The 25,500-nt window shown below is 35.9% G+C and overlaps 1 protein-coding gene across 2 annotated transcripts in view; it reads left to right on the top strand.

The window, feature by feature from the left end:
* Positions 1–25,500, top strand: part of LOC106666059 (whirlin) — a 148,885-nt gene that overhangs the window by 39,643 nt on the left and 83,742 nt on the right. For both annotated transcript variants that reach the window (XM_024229888.1, XM_024229887.1), the window contains exon 3: positions 9,404–9,454. The gene's annotated coding sequence lies outside the window, so the exon portion shown is untranslated. The remainder of the gene's footprint in view (positions 1–9,403; positions 9,455–25,500) is intronic.

Here is a 25,500-nt window from a genome sequence, read left to right as displayed (position 1 = left end):
AACGGCAAAAACAAAAAAAAAAATATATATATATATATATATATATATAAAATTCTATTTAAAAGCAGATATGTGAACCGATCGACGAGATACACCAACAAAAGATATCTAGGTTCTATTTCCATTAATAGGAAGTTTTTTGTCTAACAACTTTGTACAGCGTGAAAATTTTTCCAAACAAAACCAAGGAAAAATGGAGGATTGTTGGCAGAATAAATTACCACGTCAGATTTGAATGATTGACACAGAAATAGAAACCTGGCTGGAAAAAAAATCATTACGACACTTGAACAAACTAAAATATTGTCTAAACCTTCTCTATTTTGCATTGATTCTTCGTATATAACGGTTTGACAAAATAGGCTAACTTTAAAATGTTATTATGTATTTTGCTTGGCCTTTTTTTCGGAGATAATAAATTTGGGGTGTTAGAGAGACCTCCTCGATGAATAAACAATGTTTGATTCGTTTTCTTTGTCATGTTAAAAGTAAAATTTTTTAGATTAAGATATTCATATTTGTTAACTTCATGAATTATAAATAATAGTGTTAAGCCCTGATGAAGAGAGGATATATTTCATCAAACCTTGACAAAAGAACTGATTTTTTAATAAAAAAATGCAATAATTATGACATAATTGTAAGTATCGGATTTTGGCCAAATGGAGTAAATGCATTTTCTTGTATGTGTTTAGGCCTGAACCATATTTCCTTTTAAACTCTTTATTTCTTTTTTGTACATCTCAAAAATTCGATAATTCTACTTTCTATTTGTAATTTGGAATAATTGATTCACTGAAATAAAACAAGTATATTTGCCTATGTCTTAATGATTATTCATTGAGGTGCTACAAAGAGTTGTATTAGCAGTGGTTTCTTTGCCAACAGCTGATTTAAACCATTTTACACCCATAGCAAATAGAAGTCATACGTAAATTACTTCGAGTATACACAGTGTGTTCTAGATGTGGGTGCATAATGGGATAAGTACTAAAAAGTCAAGATATAATTATGTACATTAAAATATTAACTACCCTGTACCAATAGTCTAAACTTTAAAGAAATTGAAAAGAGTTTTGTTTTTTGACTTATCCAGTTTTGCCCAGAGGGTGCAGATTTAGAGTACGGGTTATTTTTTAATAATGATTATATATTATTATCTAATACTTTAAAATTATCTTACATTTATTTTGTGCTCTGCCATATTTCTTTACACAATTTGAGTGTTTTATTAAGTTGATCAATCGTTTTATGATTAATTTAAGTTTAATCATCTCTTTCTGTTAATTAAGTGTAATATTACTAAATTATTTATTATATATATTAAAATATGAATTCTTTAGTACGCTACCATTGTTTTTAACAATACGCACATATCACCTGGCAGTCAAGTGTCTTAGAGTCAAACATTAATTATGCTAATCATGCCTTTTTGCATGAACAAATAAAGAAATTCATTCAAACTCTAGTCAAACGGAAGGTTAAAATAAAATACCTGGACTATGTACAAGCTCATTGCGAAATAAAAGGGAATGAAGAAGCCGACAAAATGATGAAATTAGCATCAAATAGCGCGAGTTTAAATTTGGTGTACTGTCGCTTCCAAAATTGTAAATTCCAAAAACAGTTGGATGGTTGTTTCTTCAAGATGCTGATAGGTTAAAGCAGCATCATAAACATACAGTTCATCCGAATACAGCCCAAAGAATAGGCATTTATTTATATGTTGAAGGATCGTTGGCATTCTTCAGCCAGTCAGACTATCTACCTGAACAAAATATCGAACAACTAATGAGTACCCAAAAATAAACCCAGTCCGATACATTTGGATAGAAAAGTGGGTGTTGCAAGGCAAGAAGTGGCCACCCGATGAAAACTAATTCATGCATAATTACTGATTGCTGATTTATAAAAGCTCAATTCTGCACACGTACGTTCGTGCATATTGTACAGAATCGTCCCTACGACTTCTCCTGGCATGGCGGTGATTTTGGGTTATTTAAAATAAATCACATGAGAATCGCCTCGGGTTTTGGCAAACAGGAGTCGATCCCCTCTCGCCGCTCAACTAGACTGCAGGGGCTGTCAACAGCTAGGTCATTACATCCCCAAACACATGCAGTTTTTAAATCTAAACTCACTCACTTTTACATTTTTTCCTATTTACACACAATTCACTCAATTAAAGTTGTGGAGCACTCGATATTCTTCTGCCACTCACCGTTTACACATATTATCTATATCTATACAAATTTAATTGAAAGCTTGTGGGATACTCATGATTCCTCTATAAGTGTATGTACATTACACATTCACGCGAATAAATACGTTCACCTTAGTATACACAAAAAAAACGCACAACGACATATCTACACATCTACAAATACTGTACCCAATACCAAGTCCTGTTTCCTTCAAAAATGTGAACAGAGGACCCATACACTCGCTGCCCTGTTCAAACCCAATTCTCATATCGGTTGGCATTCACACGCGCTCTCTGCATACAGCCAAGGGCCCTTAATTAAGTGGGACACATCGAGACACCTTCCTTACCAAGCCGGCTCTCTTTACACGTATGCAGGCTTTTACCCAAACGTAACTGTCCGTCAACCTCACCTATACTTAATCGGGGATGATCCCTCTTCTACGAGTCAGATCCTCCGACGGCCACTCCATAGTGAGTGGTCAATGGCTTCGCCTCGGTTTTTCGGCCTTTGGCCTCGTCCCTTTCATACTGCACATTCATGTTGATAAATACATACACTAGAGTACACAAGTATCAGCTCTAGATACCATAAAACAATCCTTTTGACTCTAGAAATCGAAATAGGAACCCAAAGATCCGCTGCCATGCTCGAACACAATTCTCATATCGAGTATCATTCCTACTCGCTCTCTATCTGGACCCAAGGATCTCTACATGCCGGATACGTGCTTTAGCCAAGAGCAAAAACTGTCTGTGTTAAACACGCATGGCCTTTTCTTAATCGGGTGAGTATGATTCCTCCTCTCCTTCGAGTCAGATTCTCGGAAGGACACCTATCACCAAGCTTGGTCAAGAAGAACTTTTCTGCCGACCCGCTCCCCGACGCTTCCTTGTCCTTTTGATCATGTTTTAATCGCATTTTTTTTTAGTTAAGATTTATTAGGACTTATTTTAGTTTCCAAATATATGTAAAACATACACTATAAGGGCCCGTTCACACTATGCCGGACCGGCGGTTTTATGGGCGGTAAAACTGCCGGAAGGGCTAGTAGTTGTACATTTAATATGAAGTTGTTCACATTTAGCCGGATCCGGCAAAAATACCCAGTCCGGCATATTCGTCGGACGTCACTGCGGAGAGCCGGCACAATGCACGGACTGGTGTAATGTGGACGAGCTCTGCACTGCCGTAGCCTATTCATTAGGTAGCTCAGCACGTTTGGATGGGATATAGAGGGTATAAAAAGCCAGGCAAGTCGGACCATTTCGACGTTCGTATTCTATTGGTTAGACGCATGCACGCGCGTATCATGGAATCAAACGCAGAAACTTCAATTTCGCTGATCCAAGAGAGACATGTATTGTGGGATAAAACCCTAAGCGAATACAAACGAAAACATCAAAAGATGATCTGTCATTCGAAAATAATTGAAGAACTTTGTTTCGTCATTTCTCAGTTCGCCCATTAAAGTTTCAAATGTTTCTAGTCAAAATCTTTCCCATAAAATAGGATGTACCCTGTGAATAGGGACTAAGTCGTGAAAAGAAAAGAATCTTAAGATTTTCTTGCGTAGGATGATATTGTGGGATGTGTTAAAGTGGATTTTACAATTATTTATGAGATCGATTTCGTCGCGATTTGTAGTTGATGACTGTGGTAAAAGTTGAGCGTTATTCGTCCAGTCCTGTTTTTACCTTTTGTTCGTAGGACAGCTTGTCAACATTATCATGACCTTATCAGGACGACCTCTGGGTGGACGTAATTTAGGAACATTGCGTCGTTCACAATTAGTCACCATTTACGTTGAAAAGTAATCTACGAGAGCCCATTATAAAAGGCTAGCTCATGCGGATTGTCGTTTTAATATTTCGAAATGTGAAAGTTGCCCGATAAGGATTCCGGACCGCCTTTTTCTTTTTCGACAATGACGTTTTACGGTCTCATAGGATGTGGAACGACAAAAACAATCGTACCAACGCCCCTGTCTCCCATGCTTCACATTCCTCAAAAAAACTGGGTTACCATGTGACGAAACTATGCCATACTTTCGGACGGCATGATATCCCGTGGGGGAGGACAAAAAGATTCCCTCGGGGCGAATGATTGTTTCGTTTTTAAATTTCACACAGTCCCATGAGTTGAATCCAAGAAGGTAAGAAAGTGATTCTTTCATGGTTGAGCTCGTCTTCGTCTTCGTCAAAATCTCTTCTTTTTTTTCCAATGTAGGTAAAAGGAAACACATAGCTCTAGTAATGTTGAAAGTTTAGTTGCTTTTTCGTATACTTTTTATGTTATATTATTCCACTTTCAGTTTGAACGTGATTCTCCCAAAGCAAAATGCACCAAAAAAAATCAAATTTACAACTAGGCAATATAATTTTTAAATTCGTTAAAACACTAGATTCTATAAGCATATTAACTTATAAATATTTTTATTTAGGATAATGCTAAACGGTGCAAATAATCAAACTCTTTTTCTCTCTTATCTAATATAGAGTTGTGAGTTTCTTTCTCTCTTTTACTCACACCCTCTCTCTCCTACTCGCTCTCTCTTTCTTAGTCTTTCTTTCATTTTTTTCATTAAACAATATCCATTTATATACACCAACTTTTTTTACGTGGTATTGGAAATGCAATAAGAAAATAAGCAAAATATAGAACTTGTACTTGAATGTATTTTTAATTTTGCACGATTAAGAAAATAATGATAGGTTCATTTTATTTTGATCTATTAAATGAAATAGAAAGGCGAAAGAAGAATGAGAATGAGGTATCTCACTCTCTTCTCTTAGGTCTCTTTTTTTACTTCTCACTCAGACACACACACTCTCTCTCTCTCCCTCTCCCTCACTCACTCACTCACTCTCTCTCTCTCTCTCTCTCTCTCTCTCTCTCTCTCTCTCTCTCTCTCTCTCTCTCTCTCTCTCTCTCTCTCTTTCTATTTTGGTCTTTCTTTCATGGCAAAGTAATTCTGAAAGTAAGCAGTGAGAACCTACACTTGGATGTATTTTTAATTTTTCAATATTAAGAAAAGAATGATAGGTTATTTTTTTGCCTATTTATTGAAATAGAAAAGAGAGTGAGAATGAGGTATCTCACTCTCTTTTCTCTTAGGTCTCTTTTTTTTTACTTCTCACTCATACTCTCTCTCTCTATTTTGGTCTTTCTTTCATTTTTTCATTAAAACATATCTATTTATGTACTCCAATTTTTTTACGTGGTATTGGCAATGTAATTCTGAAAGTAAGTAGTGAGAACCTGCACTTTGATGTATTTTTCAATTTCCAATATTATGAAAAGAATGATAGGTTGTTTTTTTGGAATATATTAATTTGTGAGTCAGCATTGGAATGCTGTAGATAAACTGTTAAAACATATATTGGATGTTTTTTTAATTGTATCCATATCAAAAATATGAGGTTATTTTCTTTTGGGAAATTTTATGAAATTGAAAGGAGAGAGGAAAGTTAGATAATTGTATTCCTCACTCAGTCACACTCTCACACTCTTTTCTCTATCTATCTATCGATACATCTTTCTCATACTTACTTGTTCTTTCCATTCTTAAAATTTCCTATTTTTAAGATATCCATTTGTGTAAATGTGCCATTTTATTTTGCGTTAGAGTGCAGTAGATAAAATGTTAAAACATATATTGTATACATTTAAAAAAAACATACATTTGAAAACCCTGGTTTTTTTCACTTGATAATAATAATAAATAAATAAAAAGTTCACATTTTTTGTCATAAAAATATTAGAACAAATGGGGGAGTTCATCTAAATTTTATTCTGCTGACTTAAAAGAATTCAAAACTTTTTTTTTTCAAATTGACGAATTTAATGTTCTGTTTTAAGCCGAGTCATAATGGCTGGTAAATGTTTTTTTGTTAATAAAACAATAAGGTTTTGTTCTTGATCCACCTGTACACCATCTGCGACTTGATAGGATCCTTTGAAGAAAAACGTTCTTTGAAGAGGTCTTTTCAAAGTTTACAGAGAATATAGACTAACCATGATAACCATCAATAATCGTCAATAATTAAATGAAATTACCTAAATTTTAGAAGGCCAACATTTTTCTCTTGAGTTCCGTCAAGCTATATTCTCATCTTTTTTCAAGTCCTTCAAATCATCATCTATTTTTGATTATAACTGAAAAGAAACTTTTTTGAAAAAATCGACCTCGCTTTAGAGGTCAATTTAAAACTATTAATCCAAGGGGAGATCTAAGAACAACCGCTGGCGTACTTTAATTAGAAGAATTACAGGGAAATTGGAAGGATCTGGAAAAGAGATCTGTTCTCTTATCTAAATGGGCTCTATTAGAAGATAAGGGGTGCTGTTTTAGCCGAAGACATCGACCGTATAATAACTTGATGATGTACCTACCACGTCCTTCAGTTACATTCTCGTGCTGCCTTGAGAACATTTCTCAGAAAAGCAGTTATACTAAGATTAAATAGTTTTATGTAACCTCAGGTTGAACCTTTATTCCTAGAGCTTTATCGACTTGTATATAGACTCTTAGTTTTCATTTTTTTTAATAAACACATGATTAACTAAAGTCATACTATCTTAGGTTTTGTTACTTTTCTTAGAAATGGCGGTAGTAATTTCCTTTAAGCCGTTATCTCTCAGCACAAACAAAGGCACAAAGGGTGTCCTGAGTCAACAGAAGGCTGTGACACAAGATAATGCGAAGACCTTCATTATCATTTTTACGGCTTGCTTCTTCCTCTTTTAAAAATTGATTTATACCATAGAAATTACGATTTGTACGGTTGATGATCCCACCACCCCAGAGGCTGCGAAAACTAGTTGATCCGCCCGATCCCGGTTGTTTAATTTAAAAATGCCCTTCGTTTCGAAACAAGAGCGATGATGGACGATAAAGGGTCATGAAAAGTTGGCACATCAAAAGAGATCACCTGCTAGATTAGTTCTGCACGACTGCTGATCAAATAACCCGGAGAACAGATTGGCCCAGATTCTTATTTCTAACCGTTCAGCACTTCAGCATACCTCGACCCAACAACTCTCAACCAAAAATTACATTTATTTTTGTTACGAATCGATTAAATCCTTGAAAAAGAAAATTGTCGACAATTTCAGTTCGCATCAGCGACAGGAACAGCATTTAACGTTATTTTATTAACTTTATTCCGACTAGAAACTTTTTTGTGAACTTCAAAGGACCATCCACTTATAACGCTGGCGATGCAAAATAAATAGCGGAATGTGTATTATAATATAGACAATTTTTATTGCATTACTTTTTTTAAAATTTAATTTCTTTTAACTGAAATCTATTTTTAATTTTAATAGAGTGATCTCTTCTCCTCAACTTATATCTGACCCTAAGATTCTACCTGTCCGATTGGTATTATCAAGTAAGACAGGGTGCAGATCATTACTTTCCGTGCTTTTTGAGCTGGAGTACCGCAAAGAAGCATCATAGTTGTTTTCGATTGTACAGTTTATTGCCGATATTCTTCAAATTCATTGCTACATTCGCAGACGACATACCTTTTTTTTCCTCGCGTCAAAGCTCCAACATACATGCCCTAAAAATATCCAATGATTAACGAATAAAAATTGTGTTCAAAAGGAAAAATACTAGTGTTGTATCAACGTCAAGCTTTCGACAATTTTTATTGTCTTCCTCAGGACACTACAGAGACAGATAACATTTAATAAAATAATACAATTTTTTGTTTCATTTTGGCTACTCACAGATACTCAATCAAATGTAAACAAATGGTTATAATACATCATGTCGCTCATTTTTTTAACAATCTCTTCTTCACACACTTATTTTAGAAGAAGAGGCTTTTAAAAAAAATGAGGGGCATGTTATATAACCATTTGTTTTTATATTGACTGAGTATTTGTGAGTAGCCAAAATTAAACAAAAAATTGTATTATTTTATTAAATGTTTTCTGTCTCTGTAGTGCCCTGAGGAAGACAATAAAAATTGTCGAAAGCTTGACGTTGATACAACACTAGTATTTTTCCTTTTGACCACAACCCAAATTCAATAGAAACATCGGTATCGAACGTTGGTCGATCACATAGGATCCATGAGAATAAAAATTGATGAAAATGAATGTATCCACGGAACCTTTACCCTTCGTCGTCCAACACGAATCCCTATCAAAATAGCAGACATAGGAAAATATCTAGGCACGTTCCTAGATAAAAGACTGGCATGAAATCCCCATACAAGACTGAATAGACAAAAACTATACAATAATATACAAATTGTACATAAATTTTGCTTAAAATTTATTATGGGTTATTATTTTCGATGTGCTTTAATGAAGGTATCTCGTATTATGCCGAGTGTTCATAACGGAAAGTTTCGAAAACGAACTACTCAATTAATTTATGTGCTGTTAATCGTCCTAAATAAATGCTATTTGCTGTTTCTCCTCGTATTAATTTGATCCTAATATCCTACCTGTCCGATAGGTATCACTACTGAACTGAAGGGTCTGTTTCTTCCCTGTCGGAGTTGGAGTACTGAAAGGAAACATCCTAGGTCCTCTCCTTTTTTTAAAAAAGTATATACTGCTGATATGCTTCAATTTCCGTTTAAACCTAACACATTCCTCGCTACATTCGATGACCCAATCCTAGCTGATTATTTAACGATATTTAACAATCAACCAGAAGAAATGAAAATAAATACACCTCTAAGCTTTACCTATCCCGGCGGCAGACAGTAAAATGCCTTTACCTACGTTTCTTGATATAGACATGAACCCCCCCCCCACACTAGACGAACTTAGACAAAACAAAGAGAAATGATCAAAACTGCCACCACGGAAGAAACTGTTAATTGACAATATTTCGTCTAGGCCTGCCTATTGAAAAGGTTCAATAACAAAAGATTTCAGTCAGTGTACTGTAAAATTCCCTCGAAGAATACCAACGCTCCTACTACACATCGAACATTATACTGACTACCAAATTCCTTTATTACTAAAATAAACCTATAAAACACACTAAACTTGGTGGTTGAATAATATCCGATGAGAGAATTTATTAAAACACTTTATAAATCATGTACCACAAGGTTTCAATTAAAATGTTCATTTTCGAAAGGTCTGGCCACGAGGTCATGTTGTCATTTGATTTTCATCATGAATATCACGATATTTGGCTAAACTGTCTTATATTTCTTTTTCAGGAGAATACCGGACTTATGCTGCTTTCCGGTCTGGCCTTCGTCTGACAAAAGGTTTGCACATTTGGATTCTAAATAATTATGTGTTTTTTTGTTTTTTTATTTGGACGAGTGAGCGAGTTAAATTTTTCATGCAAAAAGGAACATATTCTTGATAAACTTGCCTGATTTAAAAAAATCCTGTTTTACGAGAAACTTTTAAAATATTTTTTTTATTATTTGTTCACTCCTATTTAGCAATCATTGATCAGTATTATTGTGTTAATTTAAAAGAATCGCTCCAATTCACTGAGACCTCTTGAGATTAGTCTTCAAGTTAAATCGGCCTTCCTTGATCATGCTCCGATTGCATCGTTCAGGAAGTGATACTGTACGATTTTGATGACATTTACCTTTCTGAAACAAAAACGTTTAGAAAAGGATGAAACCGTGGTTCTAACGCAGGTCAGACGATGAATCAAAAATACAGTGCTCAGATTTTAAAGTTTCCCTCACCCATTTGCCATGCCTTCTGAAATTATTGAAAAGTTTTCTTTGCCCGACATCCGAATTTTTATTTTGCGGTCTCCCACAATGATTATGGCGATGGTGAAAATAGCCGGAACTGGGAAAAATTGTACAAGCTGAATCGAATACTATTTTTCCTAGGGCTTCCCATCCTCAACCAGTATAATGTAATGTAATGTGATAATAAATAAAGAAAATAGCTGAAAAAAAGTAGATTTTTCGCCTAATTTGAAATTCTATTTTATGATATTTCAAAGGACTTTTATCCCCCGAAGAACTAGGAATAATTCCTTGGTTTTTATTAAAAACATACCTTTTTTGGAAATGTTTTCCGTATTGGCCATGTCGGACTGTAAGATTGAAATGAGATGCAATTATTAAATTAATAAATGATGAGATCTCATGAATTATTTACTTATTCGTTTCGTGTCTCCGCGTTTTGAGATGCTTTCATAAATATTTACGAATCTCTTTGTTTGTCATTGTTAACATAGAGGATTTTTTTTCTCTTTCTGAAAATTATCAATGAAACCCTCAAAAACCTAGACCAGGGAATAATGTTATCAATAAAAGTAAAATATTAGTCAGATTCTTTCAAATGAAGACAATTAGCATAATTTTCATTTCTGATATTTCGGTTTAATCTCTTTTATTCGGTTTATTTGGTTAATTTATCATTGAAACAATTAAATTTCACATCTTGCCCCCGTAATAATTTAAACATACCAGAGACATTAGTGATCAGAGTTGAAAATTACAAAATAATTTTCCGCCGTGTAAAACCGTTGGATTTGAAACAAGACGAGAGGCCGGGCAGGAGTAATTTCGGTCGTGACGAATGGCTAGCGGATAGGCAAGCAACTTTTCACTTTTACCGCTGATATCGAAAGATGGAATTCAGTAGGGCAATGATGCTTTAAAAGCTTCCTTCCAATATATTATTAAATTTCTCTCAAAAATTAGTTGCTTTTTTTGTGTTAAACATCTATCCCGTTTTTTATATATGTATTATTTCACTACGGGCATCGATTATAAAGTCGTTCAAATCGTCTTTCATCGATAATAAACTTTATTACGTTATTATGTTTACGTATCTCGTTTATCTATATAATGAATTTGAATTGAAAATGTATGACTTTAAGAAAGGTATGTTAGTATCTGTGAATTTATTTACCTATTAGTATTTACCTTTTTAGTAAGATATTAGCTGTTCGATCTGAACAAGAACAACGATATTTGCTCGGAAAATATGAAAACTTTGAAATTCCAGTAAGGCTATATTTTTTAAAAGTTTTAATAATCAATTAAAGATAAAGATAAATCATTAATAAAGTAGATAGATAGACAGAGACTGGGAGGGGAGAAGGAGGGATGAACTCGGTGGGTGGGTGAGTGAGAAAGAGAGAGAGAGTGAAAAAAGAGATATAGAGGGAAGAAGAGAAAGACTGAGGGAAAGATAAGGGAGGGGAGAAGGTGGTATGAAGTGGGTGGGTGAGTGAGCAAGTGAATGAGAAATTGAGAGTGAGATAGGGAAAGAAAGAGAGAAAGATAATGAGTGAGAGGTAGAGACTCAGATATGGAGAAATCTGAGGGAAAGATAAGGGAGGGGAGAAGGTGGTATGAAGTGGGTGGGTGAGTGAGCGAGTGAATGAGAAATTGAGAGCGAGATAGGGAAAGACAGAAAGAGAGAAAGAGAATGAGTGAGAGGTAGAGACTCAGATATGGGGAAACAAAGAAATAGATGAAGAGGAAGAAAAAATAGCAGATAGATAGACATAAATAAATAGTTGGTAAAGTCGATAAAATGAGTGAGTAGGAAAGGTCTTCCGGTCTCTAGGGTAGAGAGGTAGTAGAGGAGAGAGAGGGAGACACTGAGAGAACGAACGAGAAAAAGGAAGAAAAATCGACATATAAATAAAGATAGTGACAGATGGGTAGATAAAGTGGGTGAGTGAGGGAAAGAGAGAGAGAGTGATAGAGGGTTCAAGAAAAAATGGAATTGGATAGAAAAATAAAGAGACAGAGAGAATAAGTCAAAGTAGAGCGTAAGTACTGAGAGAGAGAGAGAGAGAGAGAGAGAGAGAGAGAGAGAGAGAGAGAGAGAGATAAAAAAACAGACTAGTACTTGCCATCCGGAAAATACGGTTATCCAGTCAGGGGTATAAACAGGGCGAGGCAACAGGTTTGATACTTCCATTTGAAAAATATTTTTTTAAAATAATGTATCGTCGTGTTTTTATATTATCTTTTTATTTTCTGGATGTGGCGAGGATAATGAACGGAACAACCTTTTTTCCAGAAAGTGTATTGTCGTATCATTTCAGCTTGTCGATCAAAGCGTTTCTTTGCTGTTAAAACTTCATCTGTGACCAATTGTTGAGTATAAATCAATGACATCAGGATCAATCTTACAACACAAGTTTTCATTTGATGATGGTTCAAGCGGCGAAGCGAAAAAGTGAACAGGGTTTCATGATGTTAGTGATCAACCAGTTTGTTCATCCAGGTTATCAGTGCCGTTGAAAGTAGGTGAACTTTTAACTATCACCAAAAGGTATTGTTTATTGTATTATTAAGGCCGTGTTAAGTACGTCAAATAGTCGTATCAACCGAGTACGTTAGGTGAGTTTTGTCGATTTCATTCTGTTGCCAAAATTGTATTTCATCAGATCTCCATCGCTCCGAAACACAAAATACTTGCGATTTACATATTTCGGCTGCAGAAGGAAACAAAAGCTTTTTATCAAGCTCACGTTTTTAGATTGCACAAGAGACCGGGCTTCGCTAATTCCAGCCTGTTTTTCGCGACCTTAGCTTCTAATCAGTTCCCAACGTCACGTCCCACTAAATACATATTTACTCTTTTAAAATGTTAATGCATGTCGTTTATGCCAGGGACAAAGACCGAATTTACACCTGAAAGAAATAATTAGCTTTATTGTTGGTTATCCATTGAATATACCTATAATTTACAATGACGGCCACTCTGCAAAATTAGAATTGGGTTTGTATCGAAATTAGCATGTGACAGTAGCACTGTACAGGCGATAATTATTCCAAGGGCGGTCACTCGTTATCATCTATGCGGGCAAAAAATAAATTATATTTATGTCAAAGTTGGTTTTCCTCAAACTAAATTTCATTTCGTACATTTCCACAACTGTTTTTATAGAGAAAATGATGAGATAATGTAAATAAAAAATAATATGTAGGGAACTTATTTCTATTTTTATTCTTCAGAATTACAAATATTTTTCAAACACGCCACTGGATACAGTGAAATGCCTGCGCCTCGAAGATAAAACCTACTAGAAGCAAAAGACCAAGATGACTAGGGAGGATCCATTTACCCCAACGATCACCGACACTTTCATCATCAGGTTCTGAAGAATTTAATTTCAACAACAAAAATATATTCAGCAGGCACAGATGTAAAGGGCAAACGAGATCATTTGGCATCGAGACGCGTTTATTTAATTAACGTTGCCTTCAGATTACGTTCACTTTTCATCGTCAAACGAACTTTCACCTTTGCCGTACAACAATTAATTTTCACCATTGTGAACTCTCTCTGTAATCATATGGGATTTGGTGCTTGTCGTTTATTCGATCGAATAGATAGACGGCTGTTCTATCAAAAGAAAAAACCAGGGAGCAACAGGGCGAGGTTTATTTACCTCCATAACAGGTCTAGTGGGATTCCATTTCTCTTCAGACGGTCCGTTGGCTCGATACCGGCCAGACATCGATTAAAAATAGCACCGTACAATTTGTGTCTGCTCGTTTTGAACATCCATCTTTTCAAAATCCGACCAGCAAGACCAGATGCACTATCGTTAATTAACAAATAAGACATAAATCACTGTTATTAAAAAATGATAAAGAAGTGGCAAGTTAGAATGAAAACTCTCAGTACCTTCTCCTTATAAGTCTCAGGCCTACGAAATTATAACTGCTGATTTAATAATTAATCTTTGCTTTCCTCCACACACCAATTTTCGTGCTCACTCACTTTTCTTTTCCCCTCTCTCTCGTTCTATCATATCATGTCTCTCTCACCCTTCCCAGTATTTGACCAAATTCTGCGACACTAAATAAAACGGAATTCATTCATTCCCCTTCACACACTCTCTCTCTCACACACAATCACTTTTTCTCTATCTCACCTCTCGTTCTATTTAAACGTTTCTCTCTATCTCTTCTCGCCCTTCGTCTGTCTCACTTCCTCACTTTCTTTCCATTCTCACATTCTCTTTCTCGCTCTATTTATCTAATCTCTCTCTCGCGTCCCTCTTCCCTCTTCCTCACTCTCGTTTTACCTAATCATCTTTCTATTTTAAGCTTCTCTCCCTTCGTCATTTCCATTCCATTCTCACTCTATCTATTCTTTCTCTCTCCCACTCTCTCGATCTATCTAATCATCTCTCTCTTTCTCTTGTTTTATTCTCTTCTTATCTTCTCTCTTTTTCTTTCTTTCTCTCTCTCTCTTTCGTTCTATCTAATCGTCTCTTTCCCTCTTATCTTATTCTCTTCTCACCTTCTTTCCCCTGTCTCTTTGTTCTCTCTTTCTCACTCTCTCGTTCTATTTAATCAAGGTTCACCCTTTTCTTCTCGCCCTTCGTCTGTCTCATTTTCTCACTTTCTTTCCATTCTCACTTTCTCTTTCTCGCTCTATCTAATCTCTGTCCCCCGTCTCTCTTCTCTCTTTCTCACTCTCGTTTTATCTAATCATCTTTCTATTTTCTCCCTTCGCCATTTTCATTCCTTTCTCTCTCTAACTATCTCTTTCTTTCTCTCTCCCACTCTCTCGATCTATCTAATCATCTCTCTCCCTCTCCCTCTCCCTCTCCCTCTCCCTCTCTCTCTCTCTCTCCCTCTCCCTCTCTCTCTCTCGTCTTATTATCTACTCTCTCTCACTCTTGTCTTATTCTCTTCTTATCTTCTCTCTTGTCTTATTCTCTTCTTATCTTCTCTCTTGTCTTATTCTCTTCTTATCTTCTCTTTCTCCCCCTCTTTCTTTCTTTCTTTCTCCCTCTCTGTCGTTTTATGTAATCGTTTCTCTCCTTATCTTATTTTCTTCTCACCCTCTTTCCGCTGTCTCTCTCTTCTCTCTTTCTCACTCTCTCGTTCTATCCAATCAAGGCTCACCCTTTTCTTTTCGCCCTTCGTCTCTCTCACTTCCTCTCTTTTCTCATTGTATCTACCCAATCCCCTCTCTCTCTCTCTCTTTCTCTCTCTCTCATATCTATCTATCTATCTGTCTATCTATCTATCTATGCATCTATTTATATCTCTATCTATCTATAATTCTGTTATTCCTCTCTCTCTTACCCCTTCCCATATGTATCTCGCTATTTATGTATATCTATCTCTCCCTTTCTTATTTTAATGTAGCGTACAATGATTTTTTTAAAAACACTGTTTGTTTTTATTTACTACCAACTAACGACACAGTCGTCTATAATTCTTTTTCTATTTCTAAACTCAAATGATTTTTTTATCAATTTCGTGCATGAATTCGTTATTGGCATATTATATGTCGTATAGATGTTACTTTTATCTAAGCAACGCATTTTTCCAGTTGAAAGCGTAGTTTTTCTAAAGGTTAATCAAAATATTCGTCCCATTTTTCTCGAAATATTTTACATCTATCTACCAATATTAGCGTCGACCTTCTGGAGTAAAATTTGGGCGAACAGCAGATTAGAAAGTGTTCCAGTTCAGGATCAGACACGAAACAATCCAGGCTGTTATTTCCGCCCTGGGCAGGAAGGACCGGCCTTCGACACTCTTCAATCAACGTCGTCGGCAGGATGTGCAGAATGTTCGTTGGGAATCCATGAATGACAAATGGGTCTTTTACCTCATACTGATTGTGAAGTTAGACGCCTTTCTAATCGTTACCGCCGGTCCACAACCTCATTCCTCGAAGGATAAACAAACTATAATAATAACCTATCGATTTTTAACATTAACCTAATTCCAACTAAATCGAGCACTTGTAAAATTGTGTCCCCGAATTAAAATTTTGATTGTTAGACTTTTTGCGTTCTACGCTCTGTCAGAAAATAAGAATATAGCTAAATCGGAAGTTCATCGCCTGCGAAGAAAAGCGAAAGCTTTCCCACGTCCGGTTTGTCTGGCTAGGTGTGTCTCTTTTTCCACAGGAAGAGGAGCTTTTATCTCTTCCATCTCCACAGATTGTGTGGAGAATCTGAACAATTATTTAGTGAAGCACTCCGTTTCGACCTTGAATCGCATCACAGCGGAACAGGACACGCAGTGGAACGTTACGGCCGGGTGGTGCAATGGGCGCAAAGGGACGTTCTGAAGACAGGTCGATATTTTACATTTATTCCATGGGCGAAATTTAAAAAGTGTAAAGTATATAAAATCTGTACACCTTGACTATTTTTAACAAATAATTACTAACATAGCAAGAAAATTTCATAAGCATGTACTCAACAAATTTGCACAGAGATTCGTGTATCAAATTTGGCCCAGGTGTTGAGAGAAAGGGTCTCGGTTTCTCCAAGCACATGGCTAAACATTAGACCCTGTAATCGGCCGTTTAATGCAGATTTTCCATTCACGTACAATAGCTGAACCTTGATCAATGGTTTTCACCAGCACGTGGTGATCAACGTCGCGTTTTCCCCCTTTGGCTAACGAATCGCACATTTTACCGCAAATCGTTATTCACAACCAGGGTGAAAGTAGTTTCGAATAATGCTCGATTTTAAACAAAACTTTTAAACTTGATATACCCTCGTAATTTGTAAAAGATGCAATCAAATACTGCAGATAAAAATGTGAAACTTTATTCACTATATCCTCGATTTTGGACATATTGGCAAAGGAAGTATTAACCAAAAATTGCTCCCCCTAATCATCATGATCAGCCTATTCTGTCCGAAGTTTCGTCCGGCATGTTTCCGCGTTTCACCTGTAATCTATAAACGTTCTACGATAAAATGCTAAACAGATCTAAACAAATCGCGGTTTTTATGTTGCCCTAATATTTAGGGGCGATTAAACTGGTGACAAAATTATAAGGCAGTGTTTGATACTATATAATTCACCCAATCCCCAAGACGGCCAAGAAATCTCATGAATCGAAAAGACCAATTGTTTTATGTAGATAGAATTGTTTCCGTTTATTTTTTCCTTCCATGGTATTCCCCTTTTTTGCACTTATACTTTCGACTATTGAGTTTAACATCTTTCAGTTAATTAAGGTTTTTAGTTGAGATAAAAAAGTGTGTCACGAGCGGGATTCGAACTCACGACCTTCGGCTAGATACGCCGCTGCTTTACCACTTGAGCTATCGTGACCTCGATCCACTCGGACACTAACTTCCCATCTCAACCCCACCTTTTGAATTTTCCCTCCTGGAATTGAATTTTCCCTGGGGTTGAGATGGGAAGTTAGTGTCCGAGTGAATCGAAGTCATGATAGCTCATGTGGTAGAGCAGCGGCGTATTTAGTCGAAGGTCGTGGGTTCGAATCCCTCTCGTGACACTGACTTTTTTATCTCAACTAAAAACCTTAATTAACTGAAAGATATTACTTGGTCAAGCGGACCACGAAACTAGTGAATTGAGTTTAACCTTTGCTAATGGATTCCCTGGAAGATTTCGATTCTTTAATAAAGTACAAAACTCTTATCACAGGTATGGTATGGAGGTCTTCATTTCTCAGGAATAGCTTTCCTAGGTACCATAGTCTTTCCATAGCGTAATTGTATTGAGTATGTTTTGTCGTTTCTGTCTCCTCAAGACATAATCGACATTGGCCATTTGTTAATATGTTGAACTAACACTGGATTTCTCTTACTGAGTGTATTTCGATGCTTTGTTCATCTTCAATTCCTCACAGTGCTATTTCAAGATGTGTTTACCCACTCGCAGAACACCATCCGCATGTCTGTTAATAGTTCTAATTTTTTGGTATTTTAATGAACACGGTAGGGTTTTTATCTACTTTCTGTTAATTAGGATTTCCTCTTTCTCCCATTTAGCTGTGTTTGTGAGTGGTCTTTTTGCTTACCTCATACCTCCATACCCACAATTTGTTGTATTCTTAAGCAACTCAACATTCCAGTTCTTTGTTAATGTAGCTCATTTTTCGTACCTGATTTAACGCTATGACTCGCACTATACTAAAATGCAGCAGCGTTAGTCTATGAATCCCAGTATTTTTAAGGGTATTTGGGCAGTTCTAAAATAGTTTTGCGTTGATCTTGTAATCTTAAAGAGATCTCCTTAAAAGCTGCCTGCCTTCTGAAAATATTTTTATATCCTGAAGAGTTATGAACTTTAATTGGTTATCAATCATTTTGATCTGCCTATTTTCGTTGGGTTGGACATAAGACATAAGCCTTCTGATTGTATTTTCATAGTTGCACCTTTTCGATGTTTGTTATATATTTCTCATGTGCACTCTATGGCTAGTAATTCGACTTGAATCCATGGCCCTGGTCCATCCTACCATTAGTCTATCAAATATTGCAATAACCAAACTTCAGGTTCATCAGCCTGCATACCCCAAAAGGAAATCGCGCAACTTTTTTTTTTAAATATGCGTTTTTTTATTTGGCTAAAGATTCAATTTGTAACGTTGGTTTTATGCTTTAAAATTTTGAGGGCTTAATTTAAAAAAAAAAACAGCGAAACGTTTAGTGAACAGTTCGAGACTAGTTTTGAGTTCATCTCGTAGGTTTTAAGAGTCTTAGGTGCCCGCCTGCCGGTATTATTTTTATAGTTGCTCCCTTTCCATGTTAGTTTATTTCTTATTGGAAGTGTATGACTGCAAATAGAATTGATAGATTGTGGTGGTGAATCTCACCATTTTGGTTAATATGCTGTTAATGGTTTGGTTGGGTTCAAGATGATCAGTAATGACCAAACTTCAGGTTCATGACCCTGCAGACCTCAAGAGGATTGTTTTTAAGTTTGACTAAAGAGTCGTCTTTTTGTTATGTTCTTCATTAATTGTCGTTAATTATGTAAAATATTGCCTTTAAAATTTCTACCATATTTCATCTGGGAAAAGAAATCACGAAAAATCTTTAATTCTGTATGAAAAGTATGATAAAGGATGTATGTTTATTATTTGTGAAATGTGACAAACGACTTACCTATAGAAATGATAAATTTTAGAAAAATATTAAAAAATAACAACTTACCTTTCGTAAATTATAAGGTAAACCATTTGCAACTTTCATGAACATTTTAAAGTAAACAAAAACTGTAATTAATGTAAAAAGGTAAATATATAAGTTCATACTGAACGGCTTAATGTGCAAGTACTGTTTGGATGTGGAGCACAAGGAGTAGAACAAGCTATACAATACCTTTTACATTTTATTACTAATAATACAAATTAAAATGCCATGGGCTGTGACGGGATTCGAACCCAGATCCTCTATAGTGTCAAAAATGAGTAGGACGTCCTGTCTACTCAGCCACTGCGATCCAACATTTTAAAATGTTGTTTTGATCTAAATAATAAACGACGCCTTAATTTATTATTTGATAGCTGTATTTGTGTAAAACACGGCCTATTTTTGTTTATTTTTCATCTGGCGGTGAACATTATAATCACAGTCTGGCAGACGTCACTTGGCGGAAAGCCGGAACTTCGTTGGCAAATCGACGCTCCCCCCTCGGTTCCACGTTAGCCGAACGTACTTCGATGTGTTCATTTCGCTATCACGGATGATAATAATCGTGACGATTTATCCGATGTTATTGACACGTTTCCCAACGCCACCACAAACCCAGTGAAAGGAATCCAAAACGTGAAAGTACAAACACCGCAAGAGATTATCCCCCAGTTTTCCATCTTTTGATTTCCCTTTTTCAGGGCCTAATTGTTGACTTTTTCATATTTTCTTTCTCGGTCAATCGGTATAATTCGCATGGAATGGATAAAGCAAAGGGGCAAAACAGGAAATCCTTCTCTACTCCTCTGACGACAGCGTTCATTTTCATCGACAAGTAACAAGTTCGAAATTGGCCGAGTCCAGCCAGTGCCATGAATTATGTATAATTAAACAGCAGGAAATCGTTTTCTGTCTGTATTTTAGTCTTTAAACGCACAACCCACTTTGAGGGGCGTGGAATGGTGAAGGGATTGATGAAAGGTCGAATTCCTTCGGTATTCTTCTCGCTAAGTGCATTTACACAAGTGAAACTTTGTTTTCTCACACATTCATGAGCTGTAGAATTATTGAAACAAATTTTTAAGATCGTGATTCGTATAGGTTAATATATTTATAGTCATAAAACAAGCAAATATAATATAATATCTAGAATAAACAAGGAAATGGTTTTTCTCACTTTAGTTCGTCGTTCTAATTTTCAGTATACCATTAATTGGAAAGGAGATATTCCTAGCTGTACTCCGTATCTATACACCTTCTGATCTATATACTTGTTAATATTATTCTTGTATTATATACTTGTAAAAAAATTTTATAAATAAAATTGAATTACGATACTTCAAATAATCGTAAAGTAGCATAAAGAATTTTTAAAACAGTTACCCTCACTTATTGTCTTTCTCTCTCTCTCCTCCCTTTCTATTTTTTTAAAACTTATTCTCTTTTATTTCGTTCTCCCATTAAAACACACTCGTTCCCATCACTATTATCTCTTCTCTCTCTCCCTTTCACTCTGAATGTGTTTGTTTCCCTCTCTCTGTTTCTATCTCATCGTCATTCGCTCTCCCTTACCTTACCATTTCTTTCTCTATGCCACACTATTTCTATCTATCTACTTGTATCTCGTTATTCTTTCTTTGTCAGTCCGTCTATCTCACTTTTTTACCAAATCATTCTCTCTCTCTCTCTCTCTCTCTTTCTCTCTCTTTCTCTCTCTCTCTCTCTCTCTCTCTCTCCCCTCTCCTTCCCCACCTCTCGTTTTAGCATTTCATATTTCTTTTTCCCTTTTCATCCACTCCCTCTCTACTTATGTCTTCTCTCTCTCTCTCTCTCTCTCTCTCTCTCTCTCTCTCTCTCTCTCTCTCTCTCTCACACACACACACACACACACACACATTCACTCACTCACTCACTCACTCACTCACTCACTACCGCATTCACTCTCTTTCTCTGTCTATATATAACTACGAATCTATCTAATCATCTCTTCCTTTCCTTTGTCTCCCTCTCCCTCACTCTTTCTCTCTTTTTCTCTCTCTTTCTCTCTTTTTTCTCTCTCTCTCTCTTTCTCTTTCTCTCTCTCACTCTCTCCCTTTATCTCTCTCTCTCTCTCTCTGTTTATCTTTCTATCTATCTATCTCTCACACCTTCACATATCGGTTTAGTTAGATTTTGATTTCCGTACACGTTTACTCAAAGAAAGTTGAGAACGAATAAACATTTAATTATTAAATGGCTTAAGATGGTTAGTGATGGTTATTGGCAGGATTTTTCTTTTAATTGTTTAGCAATTATTATCAGCTTTATTTATGAATTTTGGCTGGCAAGTTAGCTGCCAATGCAGATATACAAAAAGTATGCCTTGGGGATTTTTTTTGTGTGAAAGTATAATGTAAATAACAAGAAAATTGATTAATATTTTGTTTTTCAATTATATTTTTATACTTCTCAACCAATTGCTTTAAGCTCTTCCTTTTCTTCCTTTTGTAAATTTATAATTTCTTTGTTCCAACTCAATGACAGTTCACAATTTGTTTTACATTATGTCGTTTCTGTATTTAATTAGGGTTTATAAATTTCTGGGTGAGACAGGTTGGTTAGTTTTAACAGACTATATAACAGGTGCTGGTGTTTTTTTCTTTTGGCATTTGAGTTTTATTAAAGGGAGGGAAACAGATCGCTTTTACATATTTCTATCCTAGTACAGCCCAGTATCCTTCATTTAAAGCAATTATACCATCAATAACAATTATCCAAATTAGTCCGAAGGCCACCACCACCCGTGTTGCCCAAGTGCATGACTGATACAGGCGATTTCATAACTGCCCAATCTCCCTGGTCCCTTAAACCTTCACATGATTTCACAATATGTTTAAAACGTGCGACAATTGTACGTATTCTCGAAAATTGTCCGTACCTAATTTACTCCGGCTGTTGGGCTTTAATCAGACACCTGAGCTGGAGAGCTGGGAGAAATCTTTCTGACGATTCGTTCTGAACATTGCCAGCCCCGACGGCATGAATTTGGGCCATTTTGGTAACGTTTTTTCCCCTCTTATTAAATATGAGATACAAAAATGAGAAGTCTAAAAAAGAAAAAATTCATGAAGTAAATGAAGTCTATCGAGATTGAGTTGATCTGCAATTTTGGGAGTATACATTTTTCTACCAGCTAATTTCATTCTGTGGTTTCACAGTGTTGAAGGTCAGGACAACGTTCTATTTAAAATATGATGGAAATTACAGATTCCTAATTAATCCGGACACCTGTATTATTATCAAGTCACGGATTTGTTTTAGAAGCGAGGCAACGGTTTTTTCTCTCCTTTTCCCTTTTTCGAGTTGTTTTACTTAATTCTTTCGAGGTCGAAGGCCCTTCCGGGGTCTTAAGGAATAATCATGTGATTGGGGATATTAGAAAAATATAAGTTTCAATAAAATGACGGCGATTTGCGGAGCCAACGGTACACCGTGGACAGGAACAGTGTAATTTCGTCTTATTAGTGATAAATTCAGAAGAAAGGAGAAAATCGTGTGATCCGCTGTTTTTTTTTCGTTTTTGTGGAACTGTGACGAATATTTTGGCCAGTTCAATACTTCCACGTTTCACAACATAAAATTAACTTAAATTTATTTTATTTTTATACATTCCCTTGATTTTACAAGGGAAATGTTTATGTGGTTATGATGGTTAGAGTGGATTTTTACTTATTTTTTAAATTTAATTATAATCAAAAACCTAATCTATATGGAGAAAAGAAAACCCAGGCTAGTATTGAAAAATACATTTGAAAAAACATTTTTTTTAAGAAGCTGACTAAAAGTAAAATATACAAAATTCTGAATATTACAAACAAACATATTAGCTCAGGTAAGCTAGTAGTACAATTTCTTAGATGAATAGATGTCCACGAGTTGTCCATGTATCCCTTACTGGGTTGAGAAAAACTTCAATGGTGGAAAATTCAAAATATAGCACCCACACAAATGTTTTTCAGTATACAAATTATACGTCTATTATAACTTATGGTTTTGACATTTAAATTTAGTTTGTATTAGTTAAATTTGTCATTTTGACGTTTCCGATTATATTTGGTCAGCCTACCCTTGCTGTTATGGTCTGTCTCAAATCTGATTACTGATTACTGAGTTATATGAGCTGCACATGCATGTACATACGCCCACAGGTGTACAAAGTTGAGCCTGTCACGTCTGGCAGACCTCCGGCAGATTCAGCTTTTGTACTTTATAATAAATTACCTGCAGGCCTTCGTAATCACCCGCCCAGGGTGTTGGCAGTCTCGGGTTAGGACTCGGTCTTAATCGTCTAGCCGCCGAAGTCGGGTTCTAGGTGTTATCAACAGCTAGGTCATTTCAGGACCAACGCAATCAGTGCCTAAATCAAGCCCATTCACACTTTCACTCACTCTTAAATACATGCTTTTGTATAAACATACTATTCACTCAGGGTGGTGGAGAACTCGATATCCCTACATATATATCATATATCTATATCATATAACTAATCCAATTGTGGGTTGATGGGGGTACTCGATATTCACCCATCGACCCTCTCGCACTACACATTAACGCATATTGAATGAATTTATCTCAGTACACGCTAGGGGCACAAAATTATCATTACTATATACTATAAAACAACTCTATTTCCTTCAAGAATCTGACCAGGATGCCAAGATATTAACTGCCATGCTCAAGCACAATTCTCACATCAAGTGGCATTCCTACGCGCTCTCTATGTGGAGCGAAGGAATTGCACCATTTAATTATTAGGTGGGACAAATCAAGCAAGCGTTCTCTGCATGCCGGACACATATGCTGGTTCTGACTCCGGTCTCAAATCTCATTTTAAAAAAAAATCCATTTTAATGTTATATTGGGTTGTCCGGAAAATAATGCAGGATTTTGGTATTAAACAAAAAAAAAGAAACTAGTTACTTTAAAGCAATGTTCTTTAATCAAAATNGACATTCATACAAATGAGTAATCCTGTAAACGTAAACAGAATATTTTATATAGATTTTTTTTAATGAAAACTTAAAATCCTGCATTATTTTCCGGACAACCCGATAGTAACCGGAAGTTGATTGATCACATACGGTTGGCATGTGCACAATCGGCGTATAAACGGGACATGAGCCAGCGTGAAATCATGAAACGGCTGAAAAGGGAAATTCCATTGTAGGACGCCATCTCAAAGAACCGATATGTAACTATGCGTGAAATCCAAATGTCAACATGTCATTTATCGTCGAGGGTTCAAGGAGTTGTGGGAGAGTCACCGTCCGAACAGGATGTCCATTTCACCCGCGGTACAAAGCTAAAAACATATCACTATTAATTATTCTTTTTATCTAAGGGTTTTGGTTGAGATGAAAAATTAGCGCCACGAGCGGGGTTCGAACCAACGACCTTCGGCTCAATACGCATTTGCTCTAACCTTTTAACCAACCACCAACCTTTAAACGTGACTCCGATCCACTCGGACACCAACTTCCCATCTCAACCTATAATAGTTCGAATAATCCCTCTTTTGCCTTATTTTCAATGCAGAAGTTGGTGTCTGAAGGGATCGAAGTCACGATAGCTCAAATAGAGCAGCGGCGTATTGAGCCGAAGTTCCTGGGTTCGAATCCCGCTCGGAGCACTCATTTTTCATTTCAACGAAAAACATTACATAAAAATAATAATTAATTGGAAAAATGGAGAAAACTAACAATGAATTGGAATAATGGTCTAAGTAATAATGGTATTAATTATTCACCTGTGTTTCTCCCGCTCAAAGCTTATATTTTTACTATTATTAATTTTAGAACTGAATTAAGTTAAAAGTTAAGTCTCCGTACTTTTCAACTCTCAGACTGTTCCAGTTACCAGTAAACCAGTAAATGTGTCTATTTATGATATTGATGATTGCGAAAACTTTTATGTACTTCGTTAAAACTATGAACTACAGCTACTTAAATTTGTTTTCGTAGATAAATCCCCCTAGATTACATTGTTGAATTTATAAATAAATGTGCCTAGAAGCTTGTACTTTGAAATGACATCGGTTTTTCCGAGACTTATGAGGATGACACACAACGGCATGTTTTTAGTTTTCTTCTTCACTGTTATTCATTTTCAAGCTGACCTAAGTTCGAAATTAGTCCCTTACTTTTTCATTTTCCAGACTTACAGGTTCTCTAAATCAGGAAAAATTCACTACTTATTATCACATTAATCCATATATGTTTAGCGGTCATAATTGACCATGTTAATTATTTCCATTAACTAATCTTTTTATCTATGGTCTTGGTTGAGATGAAAAAGTTATTGTCACGAGCGGGATTCGAACCCAACCTTCGGCTCAATACGCCGCTCCTCTAACCACTTGAGCTATCGTGACTTCTAAGTCTGAAGTTC

This window comes from Cimex lectularius, unplaced genomic scaffold (genome assembly GCF_000648675.2).
Source record: "Cimex lectularius strain Harlan isolate CLEC.00 unplaced genomic scaffold, Clec_2.1 scaffold162, whole genome shotgun sequence".
Taxonomy (NCBI): domain Eukaryota; kingdom Metazoa; phylum Arthropoda; class Insecta; order Hemiptera; family Cimicidae; genus Cimex; species Cimex lectularius.
Note: the sequence above shows the minus strand (reverse complement) of the source record. Positions and strands in the feature narration are given on the sequence as shown.